General features: G+C 37.0%; 1 protein-coding gene across 5 annotated transcripts in view; it reads right to left on the bottom strand.

The window, feature by feature from the left end:
* Nucleotides 1–17,364: 17,364 nt before the first annotated feature.
* Nucleotides 17,365–26,738, bottom strand: part of LOC122811105 (para-nitrobenzyl esterase-like) — a 284,915-nt gene continuing 275,541 nt past the window's right edge. For all 5 annotated transcript variants that reach the window (XM_044082687.1, XM_044082684.1, XM_044082685.1 and 2 more), the window contains one exon: nucleotides 17,365–19,809. The gene's annotated coding sequence lies outside the window, so the exon portion shown is untranslated. The remainder of the gene's footprint in view (nucleotides 19,810–26,738) is intronic.

Genomic DNA, 26,738 nt, shown 5'->3' with positions numbered 1-26,738 from the left:
TTCAGCTTAACTGGCTCTGTCTCTGCCATCTTTCTTTTTACTATATACCCAGTAAAACTTTTGTTGTCCTTCTTGATGTCCAGCTGCCAATTACCTTTCAGCTTATTCCCTTGCTGCCATCTCCTCCTGTTGTTCTGCTCCCATCATAATATTATGCCTCTACCACCCCAACGCCCTTTTTGCACCACTCACATGTCAATACATTACCCCAAATTGCCAACTCATGTATATTTATTGTTTATTTGACATTTGTTGACCGAGTATGTCCATCTTGGCATGCGCTCTTTGTCAGCGGAGGCCCGGGGAGAAATGCTCCAGAGTTAACATTAAACAGCAATTAAACAATAAGTAATACAAAAGGTAGATATCAGAGTAACACATAGTGCAAGTTAAACATTTGCAAAACCAAAGTCAAGTAGTACTCAAGTTGACAAGTAATAAAGCAATAAACAAAGAGGCTTCCTAGTACAAACAGAGCAAGGGAAGAAGTTCTAAATACAGATGATCCAGTCAGTACACAGTATCAATTTTGCAGAGAATATTTCAGAGGAAGTATGGAAGCCAATTATAGACAGAGAAGAGATATTACTGAGGAAGAGAATTCAAATAAGATGAAGGTGTAGTGGAGGATTGGGTTAGAGCAGGGCAGGCAAGCAGGAGTGTTTGGAGTTAGTTCAGAGTATGAATAAGGAAAGAGAGACAGACAGGTTAAGGATGAAAAGGAAGAACAAGTATTAGATGAGTGAGCAGGAGTAGGAGGAGTGAGGTGGAGAGTACTAAAAATGTTGTTATAATACACAAAATGTTAGTACCTACATAAATATATTAATCTGATAGTTATTGCCAGAACCAAACAAAATGGGACGTTCAAGAGCAAAGCAGCTCAGTATTCCATGTGCATAAATAAATAATACAAAAATAGAAAAGAATTTCTTTGAATAAATAATTGAAAGTACTAAAAATGCCATCAGGAGAACAAAGTCGTCCCATGAACTAATATGAGCATCAGAAGCTAAGGATAATTACAAAGCATTCTTCATTTACATCAGGAAATTAAGAAATAGCACACTGCATTGCTCAGAAGTTATTAAACATGGTACACTTACTCAGATTAAGTAGATGTCACAAATATATTAACTAACAAATTCAGTACAAATGTCTTTGTCAAGGCAACTATATAAATCCACATATTCTAAAGGATCTCAAACACCCTATATCATTATGAAAGAATACTTGCTAAAGGCACTTTCCAAAACAAAAAAAAAGACATCCTCCACAGGACCTGATAACACATGTGGCTACGTGCTGAAGAGCAATAAACATGCACTGGTGGATCTGCTCCTACAGTTGTTCAACCTGAGCTTAGCCACTGGCTTTGTCCTTGAGTTGTGGCACACAGCAGTAGTGATATCACTTTGTAATGGTGGCCTCACGGACCCCAGAAACCACAGACCTATTAGTCGCTTGAGACTTATCTACAAGGCCATGGAACTGAACTGTAAACTACAATATTAAAATGACTTTAGCCACAGCAGTTTGGCTCTGTTAAGGGTAGATCATGTCTAATGAATCTGGTAAACTTTGCTGAAAGAGTAACACAAGCCTGAACAGCTGTCATGCTGTCTGTGCAGCGTATCTTTACCTTACCAAAGCATTTGATATTGTACAACATGTTAACTAACATGATTAACAATGTTCTCTAAATTGATCCCTAAGTAGTTAGGAGGACAACAAAGTGGTTGAGGAACAGAACTCACACAGTGAGGGTGGCAGGAATGTCCTCAGAAAGCATGAAGGTAACAAGTGGAGTCCCTTATTGATCTATCCTAGGGCCTCTACTATTCAACATATACTTTTCTGATCTCCAAAAGAAAAAAAAAACGGATCCTTGGTTAACCAAGTTTGCAGATTGTTGTAAACTGGGTGTTATCTACAAATCCTCTTTCTGACATGCAAAAGCTACAACTTGAACTTATACTTTAATAGCTAGTGCACAGAAAATGATCTAAAACTAAATGCTGAATAGTGAAATATTGTTCCATTTAATAAACAATCCCTCAACCCAATACACAGTACAGAAAACATCCCATTCCAAAATGGAGATGTTGAGAGAGACTTTGGCATGGGTAGATAATTCCATCTCCTTTAATTATCATTTTGCAAAAGTAGTTAGGAAATCCTTCTAGCTAGCACAGCTGATTGGAAACAGTATCTCATCTAACTCTATAGATGACCTTCCCACTCTAAATTCCACACTGATCAGGGCCATCATAGAATACAATGCACCCTTTGGAATGTATCTTACTAGACATATTAGGCATTTTGAGAGACCCAAAAGTTCTTAAAAAATAAGATCAAGTAAGATCAAAGACCTAAAAGACCTGAGCTACCAAGAGATGCTGTGCCTTGCTTTTCAGGTCATTAGGGACAAGCAGTCCAAGACCTCCTATATCTCTACAAATCCAACAGTCCAGTGAACAACAGAACCAGAGATTTGAACCTGCTTCAGCAAATAAACAAATCATGGTGTAAAGACTGATTATTCACACAAAATGACCACCCCCTTTTCTGAAACAAATATCCTTTCCAGATAAAGTAATATGACACACAATCTTCCTTTAAAAATAATTAGACAATTGGATGGGTATTTAGACATTCACCCCTGCATGACTGGCTTATCTCTCCTTCAAAAAGTGAGGTAAGGTCTGTTGGTGGGAACTGGGAAGGTGTAAATGGCCACATAGTCCAGTTGTCTTGTATTTAGTATGGTGTTATGACTCTATGCAGTCTCTTACACACAGGACATAGACAAAATAGCTCATCACAAGTACTTTGACTGCCTGCCTAAAAAGACAGACATAAGTCCACGTCATTTCTCCTTGCAGTTCCACATTGCCAAGGCATACATTGAATTACCTTCTCCTCAGATAGGGTTAAACTGAAATATCTTTTTCTTGTATGTACACAAAGACAGGGAAACCTCCAAGTCACTTTCTTCCCTGCAGGGTATCTGATCATTTCCCTCCCAGGACCAGCCTCCAGATTGTCTTCCTTTGAGTACATGTAATTCATCCCACAGTTCTTCCTGGACCCTGTAGAGAATCAAAGGCCAAACATCTGCTGAGAAGCAGGGTACTGGATTTTAAATAGTCCCATTTACAGCCATCTCATTAATTTCTGCCACATTCTAACCTGTCTGCATGTTTCTGAGTTAGTCCTCTTAATGCAACAGTGCTCTGTAGCCACCACAGTTACATTTTATACCTATATATATATATATATATATATATATATATATATATATATGTCCATTGTTACAATATATATGTATATATGCCACTGTAGACAGATACACAAAGGCTGTTCTATTACAAATGGACCTGATATGCCAATTACAGCAAATTGTGAAGTCAGTAGACAATTAAAAATAATAGACTAACAATTATAAAAATATTTTTGTTACCCAGGGTCAATCAGAAAGCATGCATTAATATTTCAATCTGGCAGTTGACACAGAGGATTAAGGCTGGGAGCTGTTCTGGGTTTGATTCCCTATCCCCTCATTTGCCTACTTCACAAAACAGTGCTTGAGGGTGCCTGTGAATCTGGTCTAGGCTTTTCAGGGGTCCCCTGAACTGCAAGCCTACTAAATATCTATGAATTGGGGGTGCACTTGCAACTCAGCTCTGAGATAGATTCACTGATCTTCTTCTCTGCTTCAAACCTTTCATCAGAACTTTAGTACTGAAGTGAAAAATTAGGCTGATTTAATAAATGCAAAAGGAAAGATAATAATATGCTGCATTCTATTTATAAATCCAAAATAAGCTGACTTCTTACAGTAAGAAGTCCTTAAAAAGTTAATGAATAAGCAAAATTAGATAAAAGTGCTAGACATGGTATATCTCAAAAAAGACAGTAAACTAAGTAATATGTCTTACATTATGTTTCAAATACTGTACACTAGCTATATAATAGAAAACAAATCTCCCAAACTTACCAGCTAGTTAGTGGACAGTGAAGTATTCTATATGAATGCTAAAACTAAGGTGAGTCATCAGTTGTAAATAGTTGCAGATCAACAAAGAGAAAATGCATTATTTTTCTTTTTTGCCCCTGTCCACATGCTAACCATGTAAATTCTCCCTTGGAATTCCTATTAGTCCACTTGCCCCCCCCCTCCCAAACACACTCCCCATGGCCTGTTTTGGGGTAGCGATGCCATCATCTGAGGTGGGGTTGGGGATTCAGCTCTTAGCCATATATTCCCGGTTGTAGCTGTGACTTCCCTGCTATGTTTGCATGTGGGGACATACGTATAGTACTACACACGCAGTCCTTGGTTTGCAGTACCCTTTGCACTTCTAGTGCAGGTTACAGTACTCCACTCTGGATCAACTAGACACTTAGTCCTGGAGGTGGTTAAGTCACCATTAGTCACTCCACTCCCACCTCTCCATATTAACTCCTCCAAAAGCTGATGCTGCTAGTCAAACTAGTGTCATCTAGGGCACAGTCATGGCTTAATCCCTTTAAGCATCATCATTGGCAAAACCACCACATTCTTAGTATGTAATTGATTCAGTAGTTAAAGTATAATATAACAGACCTAAAACAATATGTCTTATAACTGGCCCTTTGGTGCAAAGGCCATCTCTTAGCCTTGGTGTCCATTTCTTCTGTAGGGAACCTGAGTTTTGGAATGGGCCTAGGCCATTGGAAGGGTTTGCTGGGAGGGTAAGCTGAAATAGCCTCTTGCCAGTGCTGATGTACAGGAAAAGGAAATGGGATGGAGCATTTGTCAGCTACACCTTAAGCTTTGCACCACCATGCATTCTATTTATAAATCCAAAATAAGCTTACTTCTTACAGTAAGAAGTCCTTAAAAAGTTAATGAATAAGCAAAATTAGATAAATTAGATATAGAATACTTCACTGTCCACTAACTAGCTGGTAAGTTTGGGAGATTTGTTTTCTATTTTATACACAGCTACAGATATCTTCAAACACTGGATCAAACACATTTTCATATCAAAATGTCTTGCAGCTCTTGTGCTACAAAGTCGATGCACAGGATGCTACCCAGTCAAACTGGCCTGTACCGCAATCTGAACTACTCTTTACACGTCAACCTTATTTGACTGGACTTGCTTGTCAACTACTTGCTACTAATGGGATTATATTAATTACTGCTGACCTAAGTTTTCTTGTAATGATCCCCACAGAAGCCTTCTTATTAGGGCATGAAAAGACTGAAACTGTCCTGCTAGTGCTCTGGGCCTGTGGCACACTAGTCACTTACTATTTTTTAATATCCTTTTTCCTGTTCTGGCACTCAGATTATAATTAAAGTTTCCCACTACTAAAACTTCATTCTAGATTCATGCATATAGTCAAAGAATTGTCTTGTAACAAAAATCTAGAGTTTACATACATCTATATCTGTCTATATGTGCTGAAAAAGGGGATTACAGCCCAGTCAGACCATCCCAGTAGCAAAATGCAGTAAATCAAGCAACCAATCAACATCAATAATATGAACCATTCCTGTCAGCCAGTGCCATGGCATAGAGAATAAAGCCCTGATCATGACCCATCCCATGTGATCAGAGTTCATTTAGCAACATGGGTGCTTGAGGTGCTGGCGGGAAGACAAGGAATAGCACTGGGAGTTCATAGTCCAAGGGGGCGGATTAGGAATTTGTTTTTACAAGGCACTAAAGCAGCAGCTAATCAGACTTTGGTTTCAGCACATAAAAGCTGCTTAGACTTTTATTGGTACAATGCACCAACATAGAGCTGCATTTGGCAGTATCAGTAAGTACAAGACTGACATTGCAGCACAGACATCAGCACAGCTACAATAAACAAACTTTTCAATGGAGAGCCTTGCTTGTATCCAAACACAGGGGGAGTGGTGCCTGTGCCTTGTATAAGGTCACTTCAGTAAAAGCGCAGTAACTAACATTTTTGTACGTGACTGAGTCCAGAATAGAAGCACTTCAATTTCCACAGTTTGCAGCTGTACAGTTTCACACACATCTGGATCTGGAGTGAGACTGCCATGCAGGAAGATTGCAGTACCATAAATTCTCCAAGTTGGTGAATTCCCGAGTTTTGAATCTGCAACTGCCAGCTCCATTTCACCAGCTTTCCAATTAACTACAAAAGTTTTCCAACCATCTGTGGTAATCAAACTTGGCCAGCTGTATTTCTATGGACTTTGGTAAGAACATTTTTCATGTTACACGACAGTATGGATGCCAGTAAACAGGCTAGTAAATAGGATAATAAACACATTATTATTGTTAATGTGTCAGTTTTAGATAGACTGCAGAATTTGTGTAAACAGCATATTAGCAAATGTAAAACCTTATTAGGGCAAGCTGACAGTCAGAAGTTATGTAAATGCATTATGTCTGACTGGTATCTCCAACAGAAATATCTATGGTATGACAGTAAATGTTTATTGTGCAAGTCATATGAAAAACAGCTACGTCCTGTCACCACATGTAAAACGTTAATTTCAGAGTTACAACAGCAGTTAAATCAGTTATAGACAGAATCTCCTGTAAATCTTGTTAGACAAAAGTGGAAAGCCAGTGCACAGTACAAAACAGATAAGGACAGAGATGAGGTCCATGGTGAACTGACAAAAAATTTTAATAAACTTTTAAAAGACAGACAAAATAAGTTTAGAAAGTTTAAACAACATATGCAAACAATTTTTCGGAAGTGCATAAGAGCTTTAGAGTCAGCAGAACAGAATACTGAGAAATATCAAACAGCCTGTGCAGAATTACAACACAAACAGAATCTGGTTAGAGTTAAAGAGAGAAATTCCAAATCTTACCCAGCAGTTAGCTGCACTAATAAAAAATAAGTTATGACATAACTATTCTACATTTAGAATGATGATTTATAAGATCTGTTCCACCTTTTCCTAATTATGCATAATTCCTACTTTGCTTTAGTCTTGAACTCCAAATACATGAAAAACGTACTAATAATTCTGTTAATTCTGTCCCTAATACTTGAGGAAAAGTAAAGCTGCCTTCCATATAACTTAAACTTCTTATTAAAATGATGCATACTAAGTCCATCTTTTGCCTTAAACTCATTGCACCTTTCAGGCCTTTACCACAGCATACAACGTTTTTATAAACATGTCCAGTCTTCATTCAATCCTCATTCTTTCCTAAATGTTATATACAAAATCTTACTTTATTTTTATAAAATTACACAAGCAACTGCTCAATCTGTCTCTGAAATATTTGCTTTTATCCCCATTTTAAATTAACCATCTTCAGTAACTCTTCATGTTTAATTAATAATTCACACATAATGCATTTTTAGCTGCCGAAATTATATCACAAATATAATTAAAAATAGTTGCTGTCTTTATCCCCTGAAACAGTTTTCCAAATGGCCTATTTCACATTGAATTTTAATTTTTCTCACCATATTCATTAAAACACCTCTGTTTAATTTATTTCTTCCTCTAAACATTGGTTGACCACATACATAACTACAGAATTATCATATACTTCTAAACAGTTCTAATATTCTGACTAAAACTATACTTGTGTATATTTTATAAGTACTCATGGTTTACTGAGTCAAAGATCATTGCCATATCACAGACTACACATTTTCCATTCCTTTCCCAGAAAGGCATACATTTATTCTATCACTTTACTTACTACAATTATTTATCCTTACTTACACAACATTTTTATAATCAGTATTGGACAGTGCAGTTACCCTCCAGTTTGATAAAATACTTTTCTTTTTCCATGTGAAAATGAATTCCACTCACATATATTCTCCTTTCTTTCAATTCCTTTAACCGTACATTTTAAATATTTAAAAATACTTTCTTATCTTCAGATAAATCCTTATAAAACTTAATATCCCTACCCATCAATCCCTGGAACTGTCTCTTCATTATTTTTCAAAACTGTTTTCAGCTCTTCTAAAGTAATATAATTTTCTGCTTATTTATATGTAAATCATATACTTTCTTCACCCTAAACTCATGTACCCTCTACTGACTGCTTTCTATACACATTCTTTGCATAATTATCTGTATTTTTCTACCTAGATGGTTTTTCATCTTCACTTTTAATTTATTTCGTAAAATATGTTCCATGTTTAACATCAAACTTAAAAATATATACATCTTTCTTCTTGCTCTGAACAAACATTCCTTTTATTCCAAAAATCATTCTTTCCTCATATAAATTTCATTATGATTCTTTTCTAAGATATAATTGCATTGTTGCAATATTATCTTTTAGTTACATCTGTTTCATTTTATATTTTTGTACAAAAATACATTTCTTCTTAAATTTTCTTTAAAAACTCCAAATGGGTCCATCCAGTTCACATACTGTTCCCTCACATTAAAACGATCCTTATATGGTATCTCTATAGCTACACCAATTATTTCTAAAATGTGTCCACATAATATTTTGTATTCTTTTGCCATTGTCTAACTTCTCACTGTCTTTTCAAGCTCTGACAAAATTGCTAAGTGATCCAAAAATCCAGTTACACACATCACACTTTTTAACTTTTTTTTCCCGTCTGAATGTGCCATATAATATATTTCAGTCCTTAAAGTATATTCTCAGATATAAGTATGCAGTCTATTTTTACTTACAATCTGTTTTACTAATTTGAATAATTCCTTGTATTTTTAGCATTTCACTTATTTTACCATGCTTTTTTTTTTTTCCTTAAATTACAGTTATAATTCTCGGTTTAATCTTCTTCTACTGTTCTCCCATACTGTTACATTTACATCTCTTACCTCCATAGGGCAAATATTTATATAAACTTTGCCACCATCAGGCACTTATCTTTACCATCTGTCCAAATGATCTGTCTTCTGTAAAGGTTCAAACTATTTTCTATGATTTTTTAATAAACCTAATATACTGTGAACATAAAATATATTGAGTTTTGCTTACACCATAACAATACCACATCTGTCTTCTCTTATTCTTTATACTGTTTGTATTTCCAGAGAAATTAAACAATAAATCATTATTTTATTTCTTATTCTAGTATTTAATCTTCCATTTTTACTTGCCTTTTTTACTTCCGCTCTGTCCAACAGAATTAAGTACTTCTTCTACACACAAAACTTCCACGATACCATCTGCTCCCTGTTCTTCTACTGAATCCAAAATTTGATACCTATTTACTGTCTCTGTGTTGAGAAGAACCTAGAGCCGAGGAAAGAATCCAAATAGGCATTCCTAGAACTGGATAAAGTATGTAAAAAGGTGCCAATAAAGCTAACTTGGGCAGTCCTAATGTTGGTAGAATTAGTGCAGGCCATGTACAAGTACCCAGTGACACAAGCATGAACAGTATTCAGACCTACACAAAAGGGTTTCCAGTGGGAGTGGTTGGTGCATCATGATTCAGCTCTGAGCCCACTGCTGATCATACTAGTAATGAACTTTGGTAGCAAATAGGTTAGAATGAAGAGATTAGCAACATTAATGTATGGAGATGATGCGGCATTACAGACTCTGAAGAAGAACTGGAAATGATACAGGCATGGAATTCAAAACTGAAGGCACATGGGCTTAAACAGAGCACAGACAAGACAGTTGTCATGGCAGCAGATGGAGGGAATCAGAAGATGCTGAAATTTGAGATAAAAGGGAACATAGTGAAAAAGAATAATGGCTTCAACTATATAGCAGGGGTGGATGTGAAGAAGGGAAGTCTCAATTAGAAGGTCAAAGATAGAATCAGAGGGGCTGCAGCCAACTGGTACACAGTGTCAGGGGTAGTGTGTGACAAAAGAATGACAAAGAACATGAAAAGTATGGTGTACAAAGCAGTGGTGTGACCAGTACCACTGTTTGGTACAGAAACCTGGGTAATAGAAACAGAGCAGTTGATGTAGCTTAGAGGTGACAGAGATGAACTGCATGAGATGGGTGGTAAGATGCATGCTATGGATCAAGCAAAGAAATAAGAACATCAAAGAGGAAGCCAAAGTAGCTCCAATTATAGAAAATGTCAAACAGAACAGGAGGCATTGAATTGAGAAAGATGGCTAAAGCTGAAGCAACACTCTGACCCCACGTAGAAAGTGGGAAAATGGGATTGATAATGATGATTAGCATCACTAAAATGTTCTCATAATTTCATTCTTTAGAACTACATCATTTCTTAGACCTGTTGTATTGTTCTTCAGTTGCCACATTTTTCCACATCATGTTCCCTTTTTCTCTTCTATCTGCCAGCAAAACTGTACTATGAAATATCCCCACCCTCCATCTTCATTTTCCTGCATAGTTGATTTATTATCTATGCCCTCATCATCTAACTCTTCTCTTTGTACATTCTGTTTCTATAGATGGTTATGAATTTTCTTCACAAGTACTGCAAAAAGGCTTGCTGTGTATTTTTAGTGTCCCTTTTGCCCATGCTGATTGTATCTCTTTTTCATGCATTTACTCTCTAAGTGACCCATTTCCCCACAAAAGTAACAACATTTTGGTTGTTACAAGTCAACAGAACTCGTCTCTGTTTTTGCATGAAAAACATATTTCACAAATATATCAGAGTATTATTTCCAGTTTTTAAATTCTATGGTTATCCTAAAACATACCTACATACATTCCCACTGGTTCTGTATGAAAAAAACTCCACTCCTTAGCAGCTCTCTTTACCCTACAGAATGCTGATGTCAGTACAGTCACTAAGACATCGTTTAAAGCAGCAGAGAGCACACTGACAGTACAAGGTTATAACGCCTTGCGCACATTTACACAAGCTACTACACAGACAGGGACTAAAGGTGGAGATGTCTCGAGTTACATCAGAAATAAATATACCTCAAGGCTGGTCAAACAGGACAATGCACTTGAGCTGCTCTTTGTTCAAATCACCAAAGGCAAAATCCAATACCACTTCCTTGCATGCTATAGGTCCCTCTGTATGACCCAGGAAACCCATACCATGTATTTAAACTTATTTGAAACACTAACCGTCCAACCCAATACCATATTCATGGCTGACTTTAATTAACCCACTATTAAGTGGGAAACCTATATGACACAAAACATACAGGCACAGAGATTTCTGGATTTTGTAAACACAAACTCCTGAACCAGATAGTCAATACACCAACCAGGGGTGCAGCCACAGGGGATCTGGTTCTCACTAATACGGGAGAGTGCTGCACACCCCCTACTGTAATGTCTTCCTTGGTAAAGTCAGACCACAAAATGGTCTCCTTTGAAGTAAAAATAAAACCTGGACCCCCAGCTAAACCAGTAATATTTAGGAATTATTCTAAGTCTAACTTCCTGCTATTGTGATAACCTGGCAAAAGTTCAAGGCTCTATAAGCCTTGAGAAGACTGCTGCCTATGAAGAACTGGTCACAGAAACCCTGTACAAGCATGTGAATAGCTGCATAGAGGCAGCTGTACCTACCAGGAAGTACAGAACTAACTAAAAAGCAAGCAACCCTGGTGGAATCAGTAGACTGTATATCAAAAGGAAGACAATAATGGCAAACATTAATAGGTGCAGCACCCAGCAGGATAAAAGCAGTAACACCAAACTAAACAAACATTTCAGAGGACAAATAAAGTCTACTAAAGCCAAATCTGAGGTGAATTTGGCCTCCAGGCCAAGGAGAACCACAAGGCATTCTTATGTCTGCAGCCTCAAAGGCAATACAAAATTGTGTGCAGAGCTCATTGTAAATGGAACCACCTATACTGAGCCAGAAGATACAGGAAACCTACTGGCCAATATATTCAGCTCCAACTTTACTCCTCTCTCCCGCTCAACCTTCCTTCAGAAAATGCCATCAAATATAACCCCCCCTGGTATTGTTATGGAACTGTCCTTAACGCTTTCTCTAAGGCCAAAAACACTGCATCAGTGGGCAAGACAATATCCCAGGATGCCTTCTAAATAGCATAAAACATGACCTATCAGGGCCTCTAAAATTGATATTTAACTGCAGCCTCTAAACAGGCTTTGTTCCTCATGAATGGAAAACAGCAAAAGTCATCCCTCTGCACAATGGTGGGCCATCTAGAGACCCTGGAAACTACAAACCCACAAGTCTCACTAGTCTTATATGTAAGGCCATGGAAAGAATTATCATGGAAATGATCAACAGTGATATAGTAAATCTATAAACACTGGACCCAGCCCAGTTTGGTTTTGTCAAGGGCAAATCATGCCTACTCAATCTGGTGGACTTCTTTGAGAAGGTCACCAGAGCAAGAAATGGGGCAAAATGGTTCACACTGCCTATCTTGATCTGGCCAAGGCATTTGACACAGTTTCCCACTCAGGCATTGTTGAGGTTAGGTAAAAACTCATATGTCACCTGGTGGATAGCCAACTGGCTCACAGACAGGACCCAGGAAGTTAGAATTTGGGAGTCCACCTCTACAAAGAGGCCATTCAGAAGTGGAGTCTCTCAGGGATCAGTCCTTGGACTGCTCCTTTTTGGCATTTACTTCTCTGAAGTCAAGGTCAATGTCAGTGGTCTCAGGCTGACTAAATTTACAGATGCTTGCAAATTAGGAGCTGTCACTGTATCCCACACTGTCTGTGTCAGCCCTTCCTGAAAAACATTTGTGTCAAACAACTGGTGTCAGAGCCATGGACTAAAACTAAATGCCAAGAAATGCATAATAGTATCCTATGGGAAGTCAGTCATTCCTGGTAGCTATCATATTGACAACACATCCCTTAGAGTTGACCCAGTAGTCAGGGACTTAGGGACACATATAGATAGTAATCTGGCCTTTGACCATCATGTGTCTACAGTTGTGAGGAAATCATTCTATGTTGCACAACTTATAAACAAAGGTATGGCATCTACATCCAAGGAAGTCATTATTCCAGTGTATTTGGCATTCATTAGACCTATCATTGAGTAAAATTCCCCCTTTGGTATGTACCTAACCAGACATATCCAACCATTGGAACGTCTACAGAGGTTCCTCACTAAAAGAATGCCGGGCTTAAGTAAAATGTCCTATGAAGACCGCCTCAAGCTTCTATCCCTGTATTCTGTTCCCTAGAGGCTTTTGAGGGGAGATCTATGCCTGGCATACAGAGCATTGTCAGACCACACTCTGATGGACCTCCTGCATATCTGCAAAACAAACTGCACCAGAATTACCTGTTCTAAAATCTTAAACCTTGCTTGTGATATTAATAGGACCTGCTGGAGAGGCAGGTATGTATCCCAGAGGTTACCCCATCTCTGGAACAGGCTCCCCATCCATGTGAAGCAGAGGTACTCCATAACCCAATTCAAGTGCATCCTGGACAATTGGATGGGGAACAGGAAATTCATCCCTGGTTTGGCATCTATGCCTTTAATTGACACAGACAACCTGTAATTGGTTCATCTCAGGGCCCTAGCTTGTAAATGTTTAATTTCCCAAGCTCCTGCTTACACTTATCAGGAGAATCAGAACTTGTCAGAGATTTGGGATGCATGGGATGTGGTCGTTAGCCTAGGAAACACCTATGAACCTATGACAAATGGGTAACACTATGGGTATACAAATGGGAATTTCCTACAAGTATTGTGCACTTTCAGACACACCTTGGACTTGTCCACTACTGGATGCTGTTACTCTAATGTATGTAAGATGTATCTCTCTACACATGAGATTTAAGGTGTTGGGATATCTCTGTAGTTTAACAAACTCTTGATTACAATAATTTGCAGCCTCATACTCTAGAAGCCAAATGAACTATATTTCTAATGGATGCTACATGTATCTGTCTTCACATGAAATTCAGGGTGTGGGGGAATCTCTGTACTAACAAACTCTTGACTGCAGTAGTCTACCTCCTTATATTCTAAAAGCTGAATGAACAGAATATTGATGTCAGTGCAGTAATTTGTTGCTGGTACTGCCCAGCTTAGATGTATATCTACAATAAGATAAATTGTTTATGCTGACATAGCATGGCTGCAAACACGTCAAACTCTGTATTTGTCTCTCTGTCTAGTTGTATTTTATCTGACTGCCTAGCGTTGCATATTTTTATATGGACATGTATGGTTGTAAATTAGCTTTATTTGTGTTGCAGTGTTTTTTGTTTGTATACTCTGTATGCAATTCTTGCTGTGGGCCCTTCCTGAGCTTCTACTGAAAATGGGCTCTGCCAAGTAGAAAGCCTTAGTAAATAAATAAATAAATGAATAAATAAATAAATAAATAAATTAAGTGGTAAACAGAATATAATAAAGGCAGGTCTCAATCACTTGGGATTCAGAAAAATATAATTTATTCATACAAATTATCTGTTTGAGGCACTTGCTGTTATTAACATCAAATTCCATACATGTACACTTTCACAAAATGTGTGAACACCTAAGAAAGCAATGTTATAGTTCAACAGCTACATATTGCAGCTTTATGTGACTGAAATAAACTAATTTATGCTGGATTTTATTTTTACCGACAAGGTGTCAGTGATATATGTCCAAGTCTGGTATGAGCTTTATATGCAGCTATACAATTTAAATCTGCATACATACAGTTCAGAATTAAAGCATGACAAAATCTAGTTGACATTATGTTTTATAAATCATGTATTTTCCATGGTACATGCTAAAAGAACATTTATAGAAGATTAAAACCACATTTATGAGCCTGTGAAATGGTTCTGTTCTTTGCTGACATATGTTCATCTTTTTATCAAAATTACGACCATGGCCTATATATGTAGTATGACTATGACTCAGCTGTCTAATTTAGACAAATAAAGCCCTGACAGCATCCCAGATGACCTGTATTTAACAAGCAGCACAGGTGCTGGAGGGACCTGTGGAAGGATGGCTGTGAGTGATCAATGCTGGCTCACCCATCCTAGTGGGGGTGAGGGCAGCCTGGCTCACTGCATTTCAGTTGCTTTAGCATTAAGAGATAAGTGAGCCATGTGTTGCAGGCATTGTGTTACATGAACAGGAAGTTGCTCATGAGTGGAAGCACACATGCACTTCCCAGGGCAGCTATAGTGGAGTTTGCCTGGGGTGGGAATAGGACATCTGAAGAATCTGAAGACTAGACTGTTCCGTAACACCCTACTTTAAAGAATGAATGGACCACACAGCTTTTGCCCTAGTGGAAGGAATGAATGGGTCAGCTGGATACAGAAAGGGTAACCATTCAGCCAATCCTACAGACAGCAAAAAAAAAAAAGTTTATGTGTTTTGGGAAAAATAATGTATCCTTTCATTGAAAAATACCTCTGTGAAGTCATTTTTGGTAGAAGGTCTTTCATTCCAAAATACTTTTGTGAAGTCATTTTTGAGAGAAGGCTGTGAAAACCTTTTACTATTATTATTATTATGACTTTTTATTGCAGCAGTTCTTAGTTCACCAGATAGGGATCTTGCCATAGATTACTAATCAGTGTAAACAAACAATATTCATGTAGGACTAAACTTAGTAAACACAGACACAAAGATCTATTTTATCTTTTATATATCAGTTTCTCATTTCCATCCCCAATGTCAGGTAAGAGGACCTGGGCATGCTGTTCCACAGATTTTGCCAAAGAACCAGCCCCCCCCCCCCCTAAAAAAAAAAAACGTCACTGCCTTTAAGGCCATGCTGTATACAAGATAAGGTTTAGGTTTGTGTATATATTATTAGAGCTACTGCAGACAAGTTAGGTTAATTATTGGTACATCGGCATACAGACTTGAACAGCTGTGATTTATGAATTTTTGTTGTCCAAACAACTTTGTTCATCATAATGCAGTTAGAACCCACTGGCTTATGATCACAGATTGGCTCCTGTTCTGCATCATCAGGTCTGCTGTGCAGTTTTGGTTGAACCAACATGTTGTTATGCATTGTGGGCAGAAACTGGAGACTGTGATTGCACTTGATGTAGTTGTGAACTGTACAGTAGCAATGGATTATGCTCTAATGGTGGTGTTGCATAGGGATGTAGTAATATATTACACATCAACATTCTGTTACCATCTGTGCATTGGTCACTTGATTTGGTCATGGTAGCTCACCTTTTTGACTGTGCAGCCAGACTTGCAGACTTTTGTGAATTGTAGAGGATTACAGTAAGGGATTTTAAAGCTTGCCAACCCTGTGTATTGCGGGCCATGCTTACGAATTCCATTCAGAGTCTGTGTTTTCAGCATTAAATGGTCTGATAAGCTATTATAACACTACCTTGCATTCACTGCATTTTAAACTTCTAAGCAACATTCTGTGCAGTTCATTTATAGATACATTTTCAGCAAAAGCATCTTCTATCATTGTTCAAAAATGTAGAAGCCTTTTCTCCTTGTTCACTATTGACAGAAATAAATGTGCATTCCTTCTAATTCTTCTAGTTAAAAAGTAATATGGCTATTTAAGACAATAGCACAAATATGAATTACTGCCTATATTCAGTACGCCTTGATCAATTAAATGCTCTGTCTCTTTAACCAGCCCCACTGGTGTAGAGGTATAAAGCTCTGACTGCAGAGTCCAGGGGAGCAAGGTTTGATTAATGGCTCAGGCACTTGATGGTGTTGGCAGGGAACAACAGGCATGTTCATTTGGGGTGAAGTATGGGATGTAGCAGGGATGCTAACTGCCACAATCTTGCAGAAGTGGGAACAGCATTGCAGAAAGCACCCTGGAGGAAGGCTTTCTTCTCACCAAGTCACCACATGATAGTAATCTTTAATATTAAGAGTACAGGAGCATGCTGTCACAAGGGGGAAGGTGTAGTGGATCACCATGGTGTTGTTGGAAGCCTGTATAAAGGCTGTCACGCTATATGGAATGGAATATATTCAGAGCGTCAAATGCTCTGAATGTTGAATGCAATAAGGTTAATGTCAGAACATCAAAACAAGAATATCAGCAGAGTACACATAATAAATACATGTGCTCTGTGTGTGTGTGTGTGTGTGTGTGTGTGTGTGTGTGTGTGTGTGTGTGTGTGGGGGGGGGGTTGAAAGCTCCTTTGCACACCTTTACCCCTGCAACTTATATATACCGACTCTGAGGTCTCACTACAGTGGGGCAAGGGCAAAAGATCCTTTCCCAGCCATACTGTGATCCTGGACAGTAAATCAATGTTCTTTGGTTTTGATGTTCCAATGTCCACCTTGTTGCATTCGACTAGAACATTCAGTATTCTGAACGTATCCCATAAAGGCTGTGGTATAGTCCCTCATATGGTAGAATTAATGGTCTGAGTCTGATTAGATAACAACTGGATAATCAGCAGTTGTGGGCATAAAATGGCCTAAAACAATACTTTGTCTTTCTAATTTTCCTAACTGCTGAAATTAAATTAAAATAAACTCAACAGGCTAATTTGAATCGATAATTTATTGATCATTTTATGCTCTGCAATTATTAAAAATCAGATATACATAAATGAATAGTTGATTTACTGTTTTGGTAGCATGAAACTGTCACCTCCAAATGCTATGTCTTACTTATTGCCCATATGTTGCTCTATTTGAAACACAGTTCACATATTTTTAAATAAATGTGACACATACCTTCCATAAACTCATACAATCTAAATTCCCATTCCGCCTGCCTTTTGCAAAATAAATGGATTACACAATGCCTCTTTGCCTCTCTGTGGATCAGCATGGATTAGAAGAGACTTCTGCCAATATGTTTGCATTAACTGACAAGACTTTTTTGCGTAGCACTGTTTATTACATACCTATTTTTTTTTGCAAATTCTGTTACAAAATTTTACAGAAATGTCATTATGCATGGATCATGAATTCTTCAGGCCAGCATAAAAAACAGAAGCCATGGTTAATATGACAGTCTGTCTGTGACAGCTGTTTTTGAATATGAATACCCAAATTACCCTTTAGTCCAACAGACATATACTTAGTTTTTTGTCTTTTTATAATGCAATAAAAGATGACTGTTTTCTTAGTTAATCTTAGAGCCTCAACTACATTAAATCACATTTGAACTATGAGCTGTATCCCAACACACCTAACGAATATAAATTGCTAACCTTAATAAATGCAACCTAACTGCATACACAAATGATGTTTTTTGCAATCCCATCTACCTGTTGCAAGCATTGTACCATAATCCATACATTGTCTTGTCCTTTTACAGCATATTTGTCTTTATTTTCTTAAATCTTGGACCCACATACATGAAACATTTTTGTTGAATAACAAACAGTTTAACTTTCATACTTTAACATGATTTGTCTTTACCAGCTTCAGACACATCAGATTAATTAAACACTTCTCCCAAATCTCTTTCCCCAGCATATATATTTGACATACTTTTCACAAAAACAGCATTCTGGTAAAGAACAAGGCCCTTAATGTTTTATAACATGAATTAATGTGATGGAGGCCATTCGCCATCTTTGTACAGTTCAGTGCTGCTGTACAGAATTAGTGTAAGCAATGTTGTGAAGACTCGTTTTGCAAAGAAGTAATGACTTTTAGCTTCTGTCCCTACCACTTTCATTACTTACTATATAGTACAAAAATTTCAGTCATACTTTTTGCCATTGTGTTCTTTTACTTTAGCAGTCTTAAATACAGCTGAGTTATATCCATTGCCACACATGTTTAATTTCTTTTTATAATTAATATTAGAGACTACCTGTATTTTCTCAAATTTTATATCAGCTTAAAAATGTATATATATATATATATATATATATATATATATATATTTATATAAAATCCCATTCCATCTGGTTCTATGGATTATCAAACTATATAGTACTCCATGTAATTATAACAATGCCTCTGAAATCTTGCAGTTGCATAACTACTCACAAAAACTGAAGCATTTGATATAATATATTGTTGTTTGATACATTTTAATGAAACCATACCATTTTCCCTAGTACCCAGCTCCCTATCCTTTCTTCTGCCTTGACGCACCTACTATTTGTTTAGCATGTGATGTAAACCCATGACATTCCATGTTTTAGCCCATGTTAGAAATCTTGCTGCAAAACCTATTTCATGCCTCAGAAAATTAGAAAAAGCCTATTAAATATGGCTGAGTATGTTACAAGTAGAAAAACACAACATGATGGAATATGTACATATAATTTGCATTTATTCACAAAATCCATGGCTTACTCGAGGATTTTCAAAGTATCCCAAGTTTATCCTTAGACATCCTGACAAATATTATTTTGTATTTAATCATATGTGATTTCAGTGTATGTTTATATGTGACTTGTGCACTTCTATAAACGGTTGATTCTTTCCCTATTTTATTTACAGCTTCCTTTTGTGAACAACTTAACATAGCAGTTATTTCAAGTTTTAAAATGTTATTGTCAATGTATTTCCTCCATCTCTGAAGTACAGAATAAATAAAATGTGCAGAGTATGTATCTATGCAAATAACCAGAGACATTGTTTTGATAGATTTTTTTTCATATGTAAGAATTGGGCATTTATGATTGATCTCCAGTAAGATATACTACACACTATGTAATAAACATAAATAATGTCAGAATTTTAGAAGAGTAGTGTATTTCATCTGGCTGTATATTGAACTGCTACTCACAATGAATTCCCACCGGATCAAGTGTAGGCATTTTGTCTTCTTGCTCTGTTCTTTCTACAGTACCTGCAGTAGTTTGTCAATTAGGTATCTTGAGTGTATTATGTCTGCTTTAAAATCTGTTTCTGTATGTCTTGCTTGGCTAAACACACACCAGTCACCAATGCAGCAGGAAGAAAAGCACCTTCTGTTCCTTTTCAAGTTCTTAGTATTACTGAAGTACAGATGTTGTCCATCTTACAAAAAAAAAAAAAAAAGAAAAAGGAAATAATATTAATGAGACATTAGCAAACTTATCTTCATAGATAATTAACATTAATTACTGAATTCATAAACTAAAGTACTTAGTTAAATCCAAATGTTAAATGGGAATGTTTTACTTTTCTAGGTTAAACTGCTACCCTTTTGAAACATATCATGTGTGAATAGAGGGATGGTTGTAAATGTTGAGAGGTGTATACATATTTGGAAAAAAATAAATGTTCATTCTGTTGACATACAAATCCAAAATGGCGCACGTTTTTATTAATATACTAAAGTCACTATGACAGCCTATATGGGGACACGTTTCAGCAGTAGTAAGAGGGAGACAATTAATGAACGGCGTTTTAACATAGAGGACTAAGGTTATGAGTGGTAGTAATCTTCTTCCTGTAGTCCCAGACATAATTCCTTCAATCTCCATTTCCCAACCGTGAGACTCTCAGAAATTCACTTAACCAGAAAGTGCTCTCTGATCACCCATGAACAGAGGCATAGGTGCTTAGTGAGCTTACCTGGCTTATTCATAAATAAATAAATAAATTAAATATGTTCATATGTACATAAAGTGCTCAGGCCCTAAGGCCATCTAAGAAAACTGACTGAAAAAAAACTGGATCATATATTTAATCTACCATCCATTTATCAATGCTGCTTTTGAAAATCTTACTTGAAGAATTATATATATATATATATATATATATATATATATATATATATATATATATATATATATATATATATATATATATAGACAATGATAATTTATTCCAATGTGGTTGGATTTTTTGTGTTACAAATGATCCTCTTAACCATGTTCTACATTTTGAAAATGTATTTGAACAATTTGCCTGTCTATGAATCTTAGAGTTATCTTTAATATTCAAATTTATAAAGAATTTTTTGTTGTTGTGTCTTTCGGTTTTTCCCAGTTAGGGGTCGCCACAGCGGAACTCCGGTCCGCTAATGATTGGCAGTAGATTTTTACACGCTGAGTTGCCAGCCCCGATGCACAACCTTCAATGAAGGTACGCCCATTCATGCATGTCTCCACACAGAAGACGCTCTAGCTGAGAATTGAACTGGACAGCGTTTTACTGTGAGGCGACAACGCTACCGCAGCACCACCACAGCAGTCTATCAATAACATATTATTATACAGTACATTATAAATCAGTATTAGTTTACCTCTAAAGTAAGGATAATTAATAGTAAACAGATCCTTCTTTTTATATCTGTCAAAATAACTCATATTTGATAATAGCAAAACTCTTTTTGTAATCTGTAATCTTTGATTCTATTCTGTTTACGTGTTCAATATGATAAATAAGGAATATATTGCTATATTCCAAAATTGGTCTAATGAATGTTTTACATAAATGCATTAAATACTGTCCATCTCTTAACATGATATGTTTCATTAATATTCCTAATTGCTTCCTATTAAGAACTATGTCAACATGTTTTGAGGGGAAAAAAGTTGAAATCATCAATATACCTAAATCATTACATACTTCCACTGTCTCTCTTGGTAGATGCTTTCCAAAAAACATGATATTACTTTTATTCATACTAAACTTGGTGTCAAAACTCTTTGCCCAAATATATATTCTGGCCAAATAGCAGTTAATAGCTGCATAATCATTACTGTCACTTAATATAAAACAGCGCTTACAACTGTCTGCATATTTGTTATACCAACTAACTGTACTGTTCAGAAGTGAAGAAAAAACAATATTAAATAACAGAGGTTCCAACACTGAACCCTGTGGAACTCCTATTATCCCTGGAAGTAAATTTGAGTTTCATCCATTATAATCGTTGACAGTGTTCTATCCACCAGCCATGTTATACTCCAGTTTACTAAATAAGGATTATATTTGTCCTTTACTAATGTGTTATATAGTGTATAAGGCAATACATCAAAAGCTTTAGTTAAATTCAAAAATATAACCCAAACTCATTATCCCAAATCTGTTGCAAGAGTCACCAAAATCAGAGAATGCAACAAGAATAATCTGAGTTGGTTTCTCCATAGTAAATCCATGGTAGTAAATATCAACCAGTTTTATATCCTTCCTATCCAGTTCTAAGAGTATGAGTAAAAATCCCTCAAAGCATTTACCAATAACCGAGGTTACACTCACTAGTCTATAATTGTTTCCTTCCTCACATTTACCTTTTTTATATATTGGAGTAATAATTGAATTATTTCAAGAATGAGGGATAATACATTTACCTAGATGAGAATTAAATATATCAAATAATATGGAAGGCAACTCATTCTCTAAATTAACAGTCATAACAGACAACGTATTATTCGGTTCCATCAAAATACTTTTATTTACTTTCTTTAGTGATCGAACCACTGAATCCCCTGAAATGACTGGACATTCATTGTCAAATGTATCCAGTGGTTGTAAGGAATCAACAAAGTAGATATTACTTGTACATACTGATGCAAAAAAAAATTAGTAAACTCATTTGCTATCTCACCCATTTCTGTCATATTTTTCCTATTAATGTCTAAAGACATAATCGCACCCTTAACTTTTCTGAAAGAATGAATGTACCTGCAATATTGTTTGTGTCTTTCGGCTTTTCCCGGTTAGGGGTCGCCACAGCGGAACTCAGGTCCGCTAATGATTGATAGTGGATTTTTACGTACCAGGTTACCAGCCCTGACGCACAACCTTCAATGAAGGTACACCCCATTCACGTATGCCTCCACACAGAAGACACTCTAGCTGAGAATCGAACGGGACAACGTCTTGCTATGAGGCGACAATGCTACCGCAGCACCACCACCGCACATGTACCTTATTATTGATACCCAATGACAGTCTCATGTCATAGTTCATGGTTTCCTTCCTAATTTTAAGTTTCAATTCCTTTCCTATATTATTCATTTTTTTATTTAACCCTGAAGGGCATTTCTTGCAGTCAATGAATGATCTCTTTTTCTTCCTATAAAGTGTTAACAATAATTTGTTTCACTAATAAGGTAATTTATTAGCCCTGTTCATTGAAGTTAAGTTTATTCCTTTACTTAAAATACCCTCATATATTGAATAACTATGGTCATATTCATCCATCATATTTAATTCATTCCATATGATCTTCATTTCTTCTTTAATGTTCATGTAATCATTTTTCCATAATTATGTTTTCTTTATTTAGGTAAATGTAATCCTACCAAATAGAAACTTACAGAATTATAATCAGACACACCAAAATGTAGGCCAGTGTTCATCCTAGTGGTAAGTTCACTTCGTCTGGTCAAGACAAAATCTGATAGCTTATCATTTCATGTATTAGCTGTTAGCTTCTGTGTTAAATCATGAAAATGCAACGGAGCCATGAAAATTTGAGAAAAATGACCATTATAAGAAAGATTCCCCAATTAATATCAGGGTAATTAAAACTCACCTAAAAGGAGAATATTTCTTGAATTAGTCTCTTAAATAATTTTGATATTTATGTTAACGTGTAAATTTTTAAGCAAGCCGCAGTGGTACATCAGTTGCGTTGTTGCCTCACAGCAAGAGGTTCTCCCTTTCGATTCTCAGCTAGTGTGCAGGGAGTGCCTTCTGTGTGGAGTCTGCATGTCCTCCCCACGGTCAAGTAGCCTCCGAAAGACATGCATGAATGGGCGTGCCTTCGCTGAAGGTTGGGCGGCGGGCTGGCAACTCAGCACCATAAAAATCTACTGACAATCATTAGCGGACCGGAGTTCCGCTGTGGCAACCCCTTACTGGGAAAAGCCGAAAAGACAAACAACATGTTAACATGTGTAAATTCTTTTGGGTTTTCAGCTTCTAGACAATCATGGCAGGTTTGCAAGCTGGTAAGAAAAAGTTCTCCTTGTTTGCTGATTTATAACATGACTGTGATGTGGTATGTGGCTACTTTCAGGATTCCTAGATTCCAGGTTGCTTTGAATATCAGACATGTACAAATTAGGGCTAATATCTCCTTGACATTGATGTTCCTGGACTGTTTCAACAGTTCAACCTTTCCTAAACCTTCTGTGCAAAGTGTAATGCTAATTTATAATGAAAATTTTATAATATGTTGGAGCTTTTCTCCCCAGGTCTCCACTGAAAAAGGGCTCTTGAGCTCAGTCGGACAATCCCGGTCAACAAATGTAAAACAAATAAATAAATAATAAATAAATAATATAATCAAAATTTGGCATCCGTGGGTAGTTACAAACAGCATACCATCGATAAATATGTAAGATACTCACCATCTAAATTCCTTTTGAAAACCTTGTATAACTGCCAATGCATTCTGCCGTGGGTTAACATGTCAAGTATTACCGGATCTTTCTCATGTGCAGCTTTCAGGGGGATTACGAAGATGGAGGTTGATATGTGCCTTAGTACCTTCAGGATGATGGTTCTTACAGTCATGTGAGTTTTCACAGCTGACTGTCAGAAAAAAGGAACTCAGTGTGAAGAACTTTTCTAGAGGCAGGGAAAAACTGCTATTCCTGGTATCCAGGACCACTGTTAGGAAGATATTACTGAGATAAGATAAGACTGGGCTTCTACTAGTAGATGGCTATGTCCAGTCTGGTCATGAATGAGATAATTTAATCAAAGGACTTCTCTACATCCTCCTAGGAAGTAGCCTGAACCAGACAATCATTAAAATATGGGTAAATATAAATGCTTTTTAACTTGAGGTAGGCAAAAGCTGGAGCTAAACATTTGGTAAATACCCTGGGAGCAGTGGGCATTCTAAATTGTTAAGAGTGCAGGGCCACTGCTACTAAGGAAGCTCCTGCTGTATTTAACAACTGTGGAATGGAATATAAAGTTGTGCAAGTACACTTACCATACCAGTATTGATCACTGAGGGGTCACAGCTGCAGTATGATTAATTATTTATCAGAATTAACTGTAGGTTGATGTCTATCCTTCTAGCCTGACTTTAGGGCTTTTGGCCATCCTCAGAGTGCAGTTGGACTACTCCCCCAGTCCAGGATTTACATTCAAAGCATAGCTAAAATGGGGAAATAACTTGCACTGTTTAAGTTATTTTTTTTTGGTAGGAAAGTTACTGGCAAGTCTGCAGAGTTAGGGGCAAGTAAAGACCCCTAGTCCTCCTCTTGAATAGTCTGGAAGATGTGTAGAGCTCATCTCAACAATTTCAGGCACTGCTAAAACATAGGCTCTGGGATCTCCAAAGGACCCACAGGGGTTCCAAGGCCAATATTCTTAACTATTGACAACTTCAACTAACCATAATAGTGGAAGCAGATGGGATGCATCTGGTGTCTCTTTTTTACTAATAAGATATCCCCAGCTGTCCATGATAGTGTAGAGATGGTCCCCTAATGGAGAAACTGAGCAACACATTACACTTCAGCAGTAATGCTTCTACTTACACATCTGCTGTTATGGTGAGTATGTGCTACAGCGTTATTACATACATCTTTGGGAACAGTTGCAGTGTGATTCTTTATCAACTGGAAGAGTACTAAAGCAGTTATCTATCCTTTGGTATAGTGGTGGTTAAATCATTCCCTCAAAGACTGCAGTTTGAAACCATATCATACGTCTTGATTAGATATCTATGTGGTAATGGATCTACTTCTAATAATCACTTACCTGAAGACAACTTCACCGAGATGACAATACCAAACTGTTACCCTATTAAAAATTCAGTAGTGTGATCATTCTGCAAAGTAAGTATGCGATTGGCCAACATGCAACGAGGAAACACTCCATAATATGTCAAACCCACTCAATGTGGGGGGCTGTGCCCAAACCCCCCACCTAATATACCAACTACAGGATCGCACTACAGTGGGGAAAAGGGCAAATTTCCCCATGCTGTTTAGTTCCAAGGGTAATTTATTCACTGTGTGGCACCACACTGCTCCCTCTACATGAGGACTTGATGTTCAGAGGGCTGTCAAACATTTCTCAGAAACATTCTGTCTTTGTCATGTGCAATTATTCAATCACACCATAATAAAGGAGTCTGAAATGTACCCTAGGCTTTAGGGGCATCTGAGCTGGCATGGCCATCCTGTGTGCCAATTCAGAAAATAACTGGCCCAAATTAATGACTTTGTCCATGAACAGGAGCAATTTGCTCAAGATCTCTATCCAGTAAGATTCCCAGGAAATTGTGAATATCAGTGGTGTCAGGCTTAGTTGGATAAGTTTTGGGAGAACCCTAGGTTAGTCAAGCAAAGCATGGGGTACTCAAGAACCTTTTGCATCTCTTCCCATGTGGTTGCATGATACATAATTAACATAATAAGGCTAAATATGAATTCCCTGAGTTTTAGGTGGATAAAAATTGGTGACAAGCATTTAGTAAATAAGCTGGGTGGAGAGAAAAAAACAAATAACAAGAAGGTAGACTGAAATTGCTCAAGCCAAGATGTTGAGTTGAGGGCTCAATTTTGTAGCAGCAGTTAAACATGTCTTTACTGATGTTATAATTGAATTGGAACAATTTGGTAGAAATTTACGGCTTAGGAAACTTTTTGGTGATAGTGACCTAGCTATTGATAGTGACCTAGCTATCCCCTCTCATGGTGCTTTACGTAAACCCAGTGTGTTTATACCAAATTATGATTCAACAGTTGATGTATTCATTAGGACATGTGAGCAACAAATATGCAAAAAGGAGCGCTATAAGCATAGTGATTGTTTTTATAATTTGTCCTATGAAGAAAGACAAGCTCTTAAGGAAATACAAGAAAATAAACATTTAATAGTGCGCCCAGCAGATAAAGGAGGGGCCGTTGTCTTAATAGACACTGCGTTTTATATGGACCAAATAGAACTTATGCTTACTACCAATGTTGTCTATGTAAAAATTGATCGATTGACCATTAACCATATTATCTCTCATGTTAAAGGAGCAATGTGTGATTTGA

The sequence above is a fragment of the Protopterus annectens genome, chromosome 9.part0, assembly GCF_019279795.1.
Source record: "Protopterus annectens isolate FY-2018-M chromosome 9.part0, PAN1.0, whole genome shotgun sequence".
Taxonomy (NCBI): Eukaryota; Metazoa; Chordata; order Ceratodontiformes; family Protopteridae; genus Protopterus; species Protopterus annectens.
The sequence above is the reverse complement of the archived record's forward strand: the minus strand, read 5'-3'. Positions and strand labels throughout refer to the sequence as shown.